At 38.9% G+C, this 9,309-nt stretch overlaps 1 pseudogene across 1 annotated transcript; it reads left to right on the top strand.

The window, feature by feature from the left end:
* The first annotated feature begins 2,383 nt into the window (after positions 1–2,383).
* LOC117268314 (ornithine decarboxylase-like) lies at positions 2,384–8,181 on the top strand (annotated as a pseudogene). The gene is made up of 7 exons (XR_013488055.1): positions 2,384–2,407; positions 3,564–3,737; positions 3,876–4,161; positions 5,666–5,749; positions 6,198–6,351; positions 6,741–6,868; positions 7,124–8,181. The product of XR_013488055.1 is annotated as an ornithine decarboxylase-like (transcript).
* Positions 8,182–9,309: the final 1,128 nt, after the last annotated feature.

Genomic DNA, 9,309 nt, shown 5'->3' with positions numbered 1-9,309 from the left:
ACTGCTGTCATTATCAAAGTCTTTCATCACAGTGGCAGTGAAATGTGGATTGTTTGGGGTGGGTTGATCAGGGTGTGATTGCCATGGTTAAGTGATCAAATATGGAACACTGTGAGCTACATGTGTGGTTTGACAAAGGTTGGAATGGGGAGAGGTGGCTATAAACATACAAAAAAAGAGTTATACTGATTTCTGATGGAGACAGACTGATGCAATGCAGTTTGCAAACACCACTGATGTTTTTCATGTAGCAGAGTTCAGTAAGGGTCAGAAGACATGGACTCATTCAGAGTTTAAATCCAACCTGGGAAAACTCTTCTAACGTAACCATTATATGCATGAAATAAAGCAGCTCTAACACTGCTGGTAATGTAGAAAAGTAATATTTTGAATTATTTGCTAACAAAAAAAGCTACATTTAATAATCAATACAGATGTTTTCTTTTTAATGTGCAGTGAGAAAATCATAAAAATGTTATTCCAGGACAACTGGACATCATTAATATTAAACATTTATAGACACAGATTTGATCTTAACATGTGCACTCAAAAACTTTAGGAACAGATTTATGTTTGTTTTTTTATATGATGTTTGTATTTATGAACAAAGGTTAAACAGCATCAGTACAACACAGCTGTGCCTTGGGAAGGCCTCTCTAAAATGTGTGCCATGGGCATGCTGACTGCAGGAGTGTCTAAAAGAACTGTTGCCCATGAACTGAATGTGTATTTCACTACAATAAGCTGTCTTCAATATTATGTCCAGCTTTTTAGCAACAGTAGGCCACATGTAACCCCACCAGCGCAGGACCTCCACATCTTGCATCTTCACCTGCAAGATCGTCTGAAACCAGCCACGTGAACAGCTGATGCAATATTTGGTTTGCACATCTGAAAGATTTCTGCACAAACTGCCAGAAACTATCTCAGTGAAGCTCATCTGCATGCTTATCATCCTCACTACCTTACAACAGTTTGTCGGAACCAACTTGAGTGGACAACTGCTTACTGTCAATGGCGTCTGGCACTGTGAAGAACAGTTCCTTTCACTGGTGATTGTCTGTTCACACTGTTATGGGGAGATTGCAGACGGTGTCATGTTTTATGTTTTATTATGGATCCCCATTAGTCTTCACCTAAGTGAAGACTATTCTTCCTGGGGTCCAGAGGCGAGTGGTCATGGAGGCGAGTGGTTTGCCAATGCCAGCAATTGTAAACAGAGTGCTCCATGGTGACGCCTATGTTATGCTATGGGCTGGCATGAGCTACGGATGAACAAGGGTGCATTTATTGATGGTAGTTTGAGTCCACAGAGATGCAGTGATGAGACCCATTGTTATGCTATTCATCCATCGCCATGAACTCATATCGCAGCATGATAATACATGGCCCCATGTTGCAAGGATATGCACACAACTCCTGGAAGCTGAACACATCCCAGTTCCTGCATGCCCTGCATACTCACCAAACATGTTACCCATTTAGAAATACTGACCAATTCTTTAAAATATCCATGACCAACAAATGCTTTGTCATGTGAAATCCTAATAAATGTCTTTTTCCAAGATAAAACTGCACATTTTAGCGTGGCCTTTTATTGTGATCATCATCTGAGGGCTGACCTTTAATCAGCATCGTAATATGATATTCCTGTGGAGTGGATGGATTATTCTGGAAAAGGAGACGTAAACACTTACATGGATTTTAATAAATATGGGACCAAAATTTGAGATAAACAAATTCTTTGTGTGCATGAACAAAAGCTTGAGATTCCATTTCAACGTGTGAAAAATGGGAGCTAAAACAAAAAGCTTTGCATTTAAATTCTAGTTCAGTGTATATTATTAGTGGCCACTCTTTTAGATATACCTGTACAATCTAGTTGTTTTTTTTTTTGCTGACACTGTCATATAGGAATGAATTTATTTTATCATTTAGCACTGAAGTTAGGGGTGTTGTTGTACTGGACTGCATGATTTTCAGAGGAGTTTCTCATACTGTGACCCCATGTATGTACCGTAACTAGGGACAAAAAAATTGAAATATCTCTTAAAACATTATAGTCCAGTACAACATCACCTTTAACTATGACCTCAGTAATAAACATGCAATTGTATTTACACAGTTCCAACAATATAAGTATCTATACTGTCTATATGATTCCATGTTAATAAGAGACAAGGGAATCAAGGTGTGGCATTGTTTGTTTTAAAACAGTAGGTGCAGTAAAGTCAGTAGTGAGCTAACAAAACCAGTATGTCATTCTGTCTCATTTCACTTTGGACCTGAGTCTCAGTACTTGTTTACTTACTTTCAGATATGGTTCTTAGAACTGCTGCCATAAGACTTATTCGAAAACATCTGAGAATTTTTGGGTTACGAAATGTGGAGGAGAATACAGGCTGTGGTAAGATGAAAAACACTTCTCTGTTTAATATGATATTATGTGTGAGGCACGTGAATGTAATGGGTACATTTTAATGTTTGACCACTATTTGCAGGGCATAATTTCAGTAGTGGAATGCACATTTACTCAAATACTGTTCCTAAATTCAAGGTACTTGTACTTTACTTTTGTATTTACATTTCATGGATCTTTATACGTCTACTCCACCTCTTTACTTCACTGCATTTACTTTTTTATTTTTTTATCCTCTTCTGTCTAGTGAAAACTATGCATCTCGAAATTTGTTAAATTTGAATTTCAGTGTTTGTGATATTGGAGGATGAAGTGTTCCTTTAATTGTTGAGAAAATTCTCCTACTTCTTAAGATGAATAAACTCTTTAAAAACCCTCTTGGATCAGCTGAAAAATGCATCGTCACAAAACTGAACACAGGGCTGTTTTTCTGACACCATGAAAGTTGACTCTTTAGAGATTTATGATGATCTCATGGAATTTGATGTACTGCTGTAGATTAAACCATTCAACAGTATATAAAGGAGTTTAAATTATACAAATGCAACATAGACGTTAATGCAACTGTAATATTAATCCAAAGAATCACATACTGTATAATAGTAAAACACTGACAGTAAAATTTCACTGCACCATGAGTGCTTTGACTTTTGATGCTTTAAGTACATTTTGTTTATAACATTTATATTTTTACTCATGTAAGCTTCTGAATGCAGGACTTTTACCTGTAGTTGTTGTACTCTTTGTACCACTGCATATTGAAGATAAGTAGCTACAAACAAAGACAGACAAAGCAGAAAGCGTTCTCTTTCTTTATAAGCCTCAGCCTATTAACAATATTAATTAATGCATTAGTTAATTAATTTACTGCTTACCATCCCTTGCAGCAGCAGTAACTACAGATGGATCAGTCATGCATGCTCCGGCTCCTGAACATTGTGACATTGACATTTTACACAAAGGACAGACCATCAGTGATTTCATAGAAGATAAAATAAAAGAGCTTGGTTCAGTGGTGAGTATCAAAGACATCATGTCATTTAAGTTTTACTTATTACAAATCTCTGTGTAACTGTGTGATAATTGAGATTCTTGAGATGTGCATTTTCAAAATCAAACATTAACTGTTTATTTATTCATTCAGGAAAGTGAAGAACCATTTTGTGTGGCAAATCTAGACAGTGTGTTTAAGAAGCACCTCAGCTGGCTTACTGAATTACCTCGAGTCAAGCCTTTCTATGCAGTGAAGTGCAACAACACAGCAGCAGTTCTGAAGATGATGAGTGCTCTGGACACTGGTTTCGACTGTGCTAGCAAGGTACTGATGAAGTATTTCAAAGATAATCTAGGTCTGTGTGGTTCTTTGTGTTTTGTGCTTTTTTCTCAATCTTTGTTACTGACAAAGGTTGTTTCCCTCTCAGTTTGCTCATTTGAAACATGTTTTGGTCAAACACAGGGTGAGATCCAGCTGGCCCTGTCCCTCGGAGTGACACCTGACAAAATCATTTACGCACACACAACCAAACCACTGTCGCACATCAAATATGCCTGTGCTCATGGAGTAGATATGATGACTTTTGATAGTGAGAATGAACTCCTAAAAATTTCTCTGTCATGCCAAAGCCAAGTAAGAGCTGGGCTTAGAGGTCGTTGGGGTCAGCTTTCATGTAGGCAGCGGGTGCACTGGAAGTTTGGCGTTCAAGCAGGCCATAGCAGATGCCCGACATGTCTTTGACATAGCAGTAAGTTTCATCATCATAGCAATAGAACATCACAAAACCACAGCACATTTACATGTTTAGAGATAAAGGCTAACCGTTGATCAGGTTTGTTGTGATGATTTGCAATCACAAAGCAGTGATAGCCAGACTAAATCTGTGTGAGCAAAGGAAAACTGTATAACTTACCTTCCTTCATTATCAAGACAAAGGAAGGCACTGCTTCAGCACAGGGGCCCTTCAGATCAGGCTGTGCTCATACTTTATAGCTTGTACAAATGTGTGTATTTATGTGAGTGTGGAGCAGGGCCTTACTACAAGAGCGTTGTTGTTAAGCTCTTTTTATAGAGTTAGCACTGTTAGTTGTTAGCCACTGGCACAGTTAGGGACCTCTTCTATTTGTATGGCTTTTTGGAAAAATAATGACATCTCTCTACCGCAGAGGCCTCAAGCTATGTGTTCATCTGGTGGTGTGCAGTGTGCAAAGTCTAGGAGCGTAGTCCAACCAAGGATTAACGTTTCCTACTGTATAGGTCAGCCATAACATGAAATGTCTTTCTGTCATTTTCAAAAACCTCCAATGATCACACCAATGACGCGAATATTTCAGTGAATTCATGATTAGAATGATCTTGCCTCCAAGTCTTTGCGTTGTTCTTTTGATCTTGACAAATCTCTTCTAATAGTCTGCAACTCTTTCTCCAGGGTAATAACGGAATCTGAATGACAGCTACCAGCAGCCTCCAACTCTGTGAAGTGGTTCCAGGAAAACCTGAAATTAATGCCTTTCAGCATTAATTCTTAATGTAGCCCAAAACTGGTCCATCTGTTTTCAGTATTCTTCCACATGACCCATTACTGCATTAGTATCAGCATGGGCTATATTGATTTGGTGTCCTCGGTTGTGGAGCATTTTCTTCAGATAGTACTTTTGTCCACTTACAGCCAGACTGTATAACTCCACAGACTTACTAAATTTTTAAAATATATGGGTCCCATTGGGAGCTTGTCATAAACACTTTTCTACACCACTCAGACCAGAAGTCCAAACTTCAGGCTGTTCTCATGCACTGTTCATAAGTAAACCTACAAAAAGTAATGCACCAGAATTTGTATATTGCCCACATATTCTGAAGGCTGCTATCTTGTGCTCCATGAGCTGAAGGGAGTAAAGAAGAAAGTGGTATAAAGAGCAAATGTCTGTGTAAAGAGGCAGGTTGGAGTGGTGGATGGGTCAAACAAACACAGGACTTTACCCCTGGAGACCAGTGTTCATGTCCTGTGTAAAATCAAGTGAGCTTTGAGTTATTTTAAGGATGTTGCCACCTAACCTAACCTTCTTAACTTTACTTTAAGCACATCACGTGATGCTTCCATTCAGTAGGCACTACTTTGTTAGATATCATATAAATCATTGTATGTGCATTTTCATAAGATACATCAACCTGTTGTATGAGTATATGTTTCAATCCTATAAACCCTTTATAAATGGTGCCTTATTAAAAAGTAGAATTGATGTTTTTTTCAGAATTTGCTGGGCTTCCAGATGACTCTGTTGGATATTGGCGGAGGGTTCCCTGGGAGAGATGACTTTCAAGTGAAATTTGAGGAGGTAAAACAAAGCAAATATATGGTGTGAGGTACTGCTTGTTCATTGTTGCGCAGCACGTCATCATTCTTATGACACAAATAATTACTTATAGTATTTTCTAATCCTACAAGTGCCTTGTTTTCCCTCATGAGCTCTTCTAGGAAACCTTTGTCCTTTAAATCTTTAATGCTTTTGTGATATCTTTATTATAAAGGTTTCTTTATATGGCATCATTTTATGCAATGTTGGAGACATTTCATAAAACTTCATAATTTGGTTTTCATCCTGACTTCCTAATTACATGGCTCATACTTCATAGAAACACATGCAGAACCCTTTCTTTTTTTTTTGCCCGTAATGTCAGTAATACTGGTTACTGTATTAAAGTCTCAGCAAAATCTTTGTAATATGAATAGAGGAGGGATACGTGTGAAATATGCTAATAACCAATTGTGTTTCTCCCTCCTAGTTTTCTGAAGTCATTAATGGAGCATTGGATGAATTCTTCCCACCTGACAGTGGGGTGCAGATTATTGCAGAACCAGGCCAATACTATGTGGAATCAGCCTTCACACTGGCAGCCAATGTCATTGCCAAAAGAGTAATCTTAGATGATATGGATGAATGTAGCGGTAATATAGCATCCAGTATTAACACATGGCTGTGTATGTATACACAATGTGTGTATGTATTTATATGCATCTTGATTTTAAATACTGTGTGGGTGATAACTATTTGATGTGTGTGATGGCACGACTACATGGCAATGCACCACTACATCAAGATTAATCTTAAGTAGATATCATGCTCAGTCTCTGAGTGAGCACAATTGCAGGCTTGTAGTTCCTCACTATGTGCAGAGCCCCATGGATGTATGTGGTGGAGGGCTAGAGGGACCAAAGATAAAAAGGATAATTTCCATCATAATTTTAGTATTATTTTCAACATCTTTGCAAAAATACTGTATAGTTTCCATTTTAGTGACATTAATTTCTTTTGCATGTTTTTTTTTCCCTCGACGCTGAGGAAAACAGGCCTGACCGAATGATGATGTACTACATTAATGATGGGGTGTATGGCTCCCTGAATTGCCTTATCAATGATGCTGCTCACACCAAGGTGGAACCATACCTTCAAAGGGTAAATATCATTCCTATCACCAGATAAGGACGTGACTATTGGACAGTTCTGCAAAACACCTGATTACATTCCATAACAAAGTTTTTTATGTTCAAACAGTTCAAATTTATAGCTTTTCTTGAGCATGGTAACTACTGACGGTTTTATTTCACAAAAAACTATGTCCTTCCTTTTTTGCTGAGATTGAAAGGGAAAAACTGTGGGAAAATACAATAGCCAGTGTTATGTGGATTTTCTATTTCAATGTCTGTGCAGGCTGTTGAGAGCAGTGAGCAGAGATACTGCTCTGTTATCTGGGGTCCAACCTGCGACAGCACTGACAAAGTAACTGACAGCTGCTGGATTCCTGAGCTACATGTGAGCGACTGGCTTCTCATTGACAACATGGGCGCTTACTCTGTTGCTTTATCCACTGACTTCAGTGGCTTTGAAAAAGCACACATTTACCCTGTAATGACATGGCACGCCTTAAACCTCTCTCACACCTGTAACATCCATGAATCTGGTAACACTATTAATTGACAGTGGCTCAATATGGATGTGAGCAAACATAGACATTTAAAATGTGTGATCGATTGGTTGGTTTCTATTGACAGACATATTGTAAATATTATGTTAATTAATTTCACTGCACTTGTAAGCCATGGTAGTATAGGCCTACTTTTCTTACAATTTAAAATGACATTTTTGTTGTAATGTAGTCACACAGCAGATATAGCATAGGCATAGATTTGGGTAATCAGGGTCAGGGTGCTAAAATGTCACTACTGTTGGAATATAATGATTTTAATGTGTTTGCTATTTGAACTTTAGGTAATGGCTCGATGTTAAATATTGTGATGAGTTTGGCTAATCAAAATGTGCTTGCTTTGCAGAAGTGGAGAAGTACAGGAGAGGAAGAGACACGGAGACAGATGAGTGCATATCGCAATGCTTAGATAATTAGCTCCATATACAGTAAATAGAACAGAACGATGTACAGATAGTAGAGTACTGCAGGTGTAGGGAGGTGCTGTTGTTCTCTTGTCTCACAAAACAGGAACCATGCCCCACCCGTCATCAGGAAGGAGTCAGATTAACACGAGGCAGGGGCGTGGTGCAGCAGAGAAGGAAATGGAACAACCAATGAGAAGAGGACGACGCCTTGCGTGCACAATGACTCATGTTACGCTTAAACATGCTGGGTCAGGGAGAGATAGTCAGTCAGACTTCGTGAACTGACACACTTGTTGCTTGTCAGGGACCGACAGAAAGACCCAGAGCTCTGTAATTTTATTCCTTTACTGCTTAATAAACTACATTAACTGAGACCGAATATCTTCTCCTATTGCTTCATTAAAGAACACGCAGGACTAAGCTCACACATAACATAATTGGAGAGTAGGATGAGACTCTTAGTCCAACACTACCAATTAGGGATGGGCATTCTAAGTAATCTCCATATTCGAGTAATCTCATTACATTATTGACGAGTACTCGAGAACTCACAAAAAAACAAAAAAACAAAAACGCATTAGAATAGGGTCACATTCACATGGTCAGAGCTGTCCATGAGTCTGTAGTAATAGCCACCTTGTCGGCATTTTGCAGATTATCCCTCTGTTTCTCCTGTTTCCTTCCTCATACATCCTCTCTACTCTCGAAGTTGCTGTTCACCGCGATGGTGGTTTAAACTCTGACTCGATAAACTCCATGAGCTTGCGGAACCCCTCACCCTCAACGAAGCTTAACGGGAGCATATCTGTAGTGAGCATCTATGTTAGAATCTGGGTTATCTTCTCTGCTCTTGCAGCATCGCAGCGGCATTTGCTAGCACTGCTAACATAACCAGTGATAGGAGGCTGCCTACTGTCCGTCTCCGCATTCTTCTCTTTGCGCTTGATGTGCAAATGGTTGAGCATAGAACTGGTTGTTCTGTGATAAGCTAGTTTGATATTACACAGCTTACACTCCACGGTTGTTTCGTTGATCTTTTCAAAATACTTCCAAACGACACTCTTCAACTTCTTCGGGGTCAAGTGACAGGGCTTACCTGCGTCTGTGTTGTATGCGGCTGCGCACGTGACTGCGCCCTGTCCAATGAAATGCAAGTACTCAAATCTCAATATGTGTAACGAATACTGACGTTCAAAACGAGTACTCAAGTACTCATGCCCATCCCTACTACCAATATTTTAATGATTTTAATGTTATCACACAATCTTGTCATTTAAATTTTCACAGGGTTTCTGGTCTGAGCTGTACAAATTTGCCAGGTTTGGGCTGTTTTCTGAGGTGAACTGGTGTTGAGAGCTGTGTCAAACCAACTCCATGAACCTTGAGTTACTTTCACGTTCATCATCACTACGTTTATTTTCCTAAACCTGACCTACATAACTTTATGTTAACTATGTAATGTCATTCTAGGACACAAATTCATAAGATATCATACAAACTGTTGT

The sequence above is a fragment of the Epinephelus lanceolatus genome, chromosome 18, assembly GCF_041903045.1.
Source record: "Epinephelus lanceolatus isolate andai-2023 chromosome 18, ASM4190304v1, whole genome shotgun sequence".
In the NCBI taxonomy this organism is placed as follows: Eukaryota; Metazoa; Chordata; class Actinopteri; order Perciformes; family Serranidae; genus Epinephelus; species Epinephelus lanceolatus.
The sequence above is the reverse complement of the archived record's forward strand: the minus strand, read 5'-3'. Positions and strand labels throughout refer to the sequence as shown.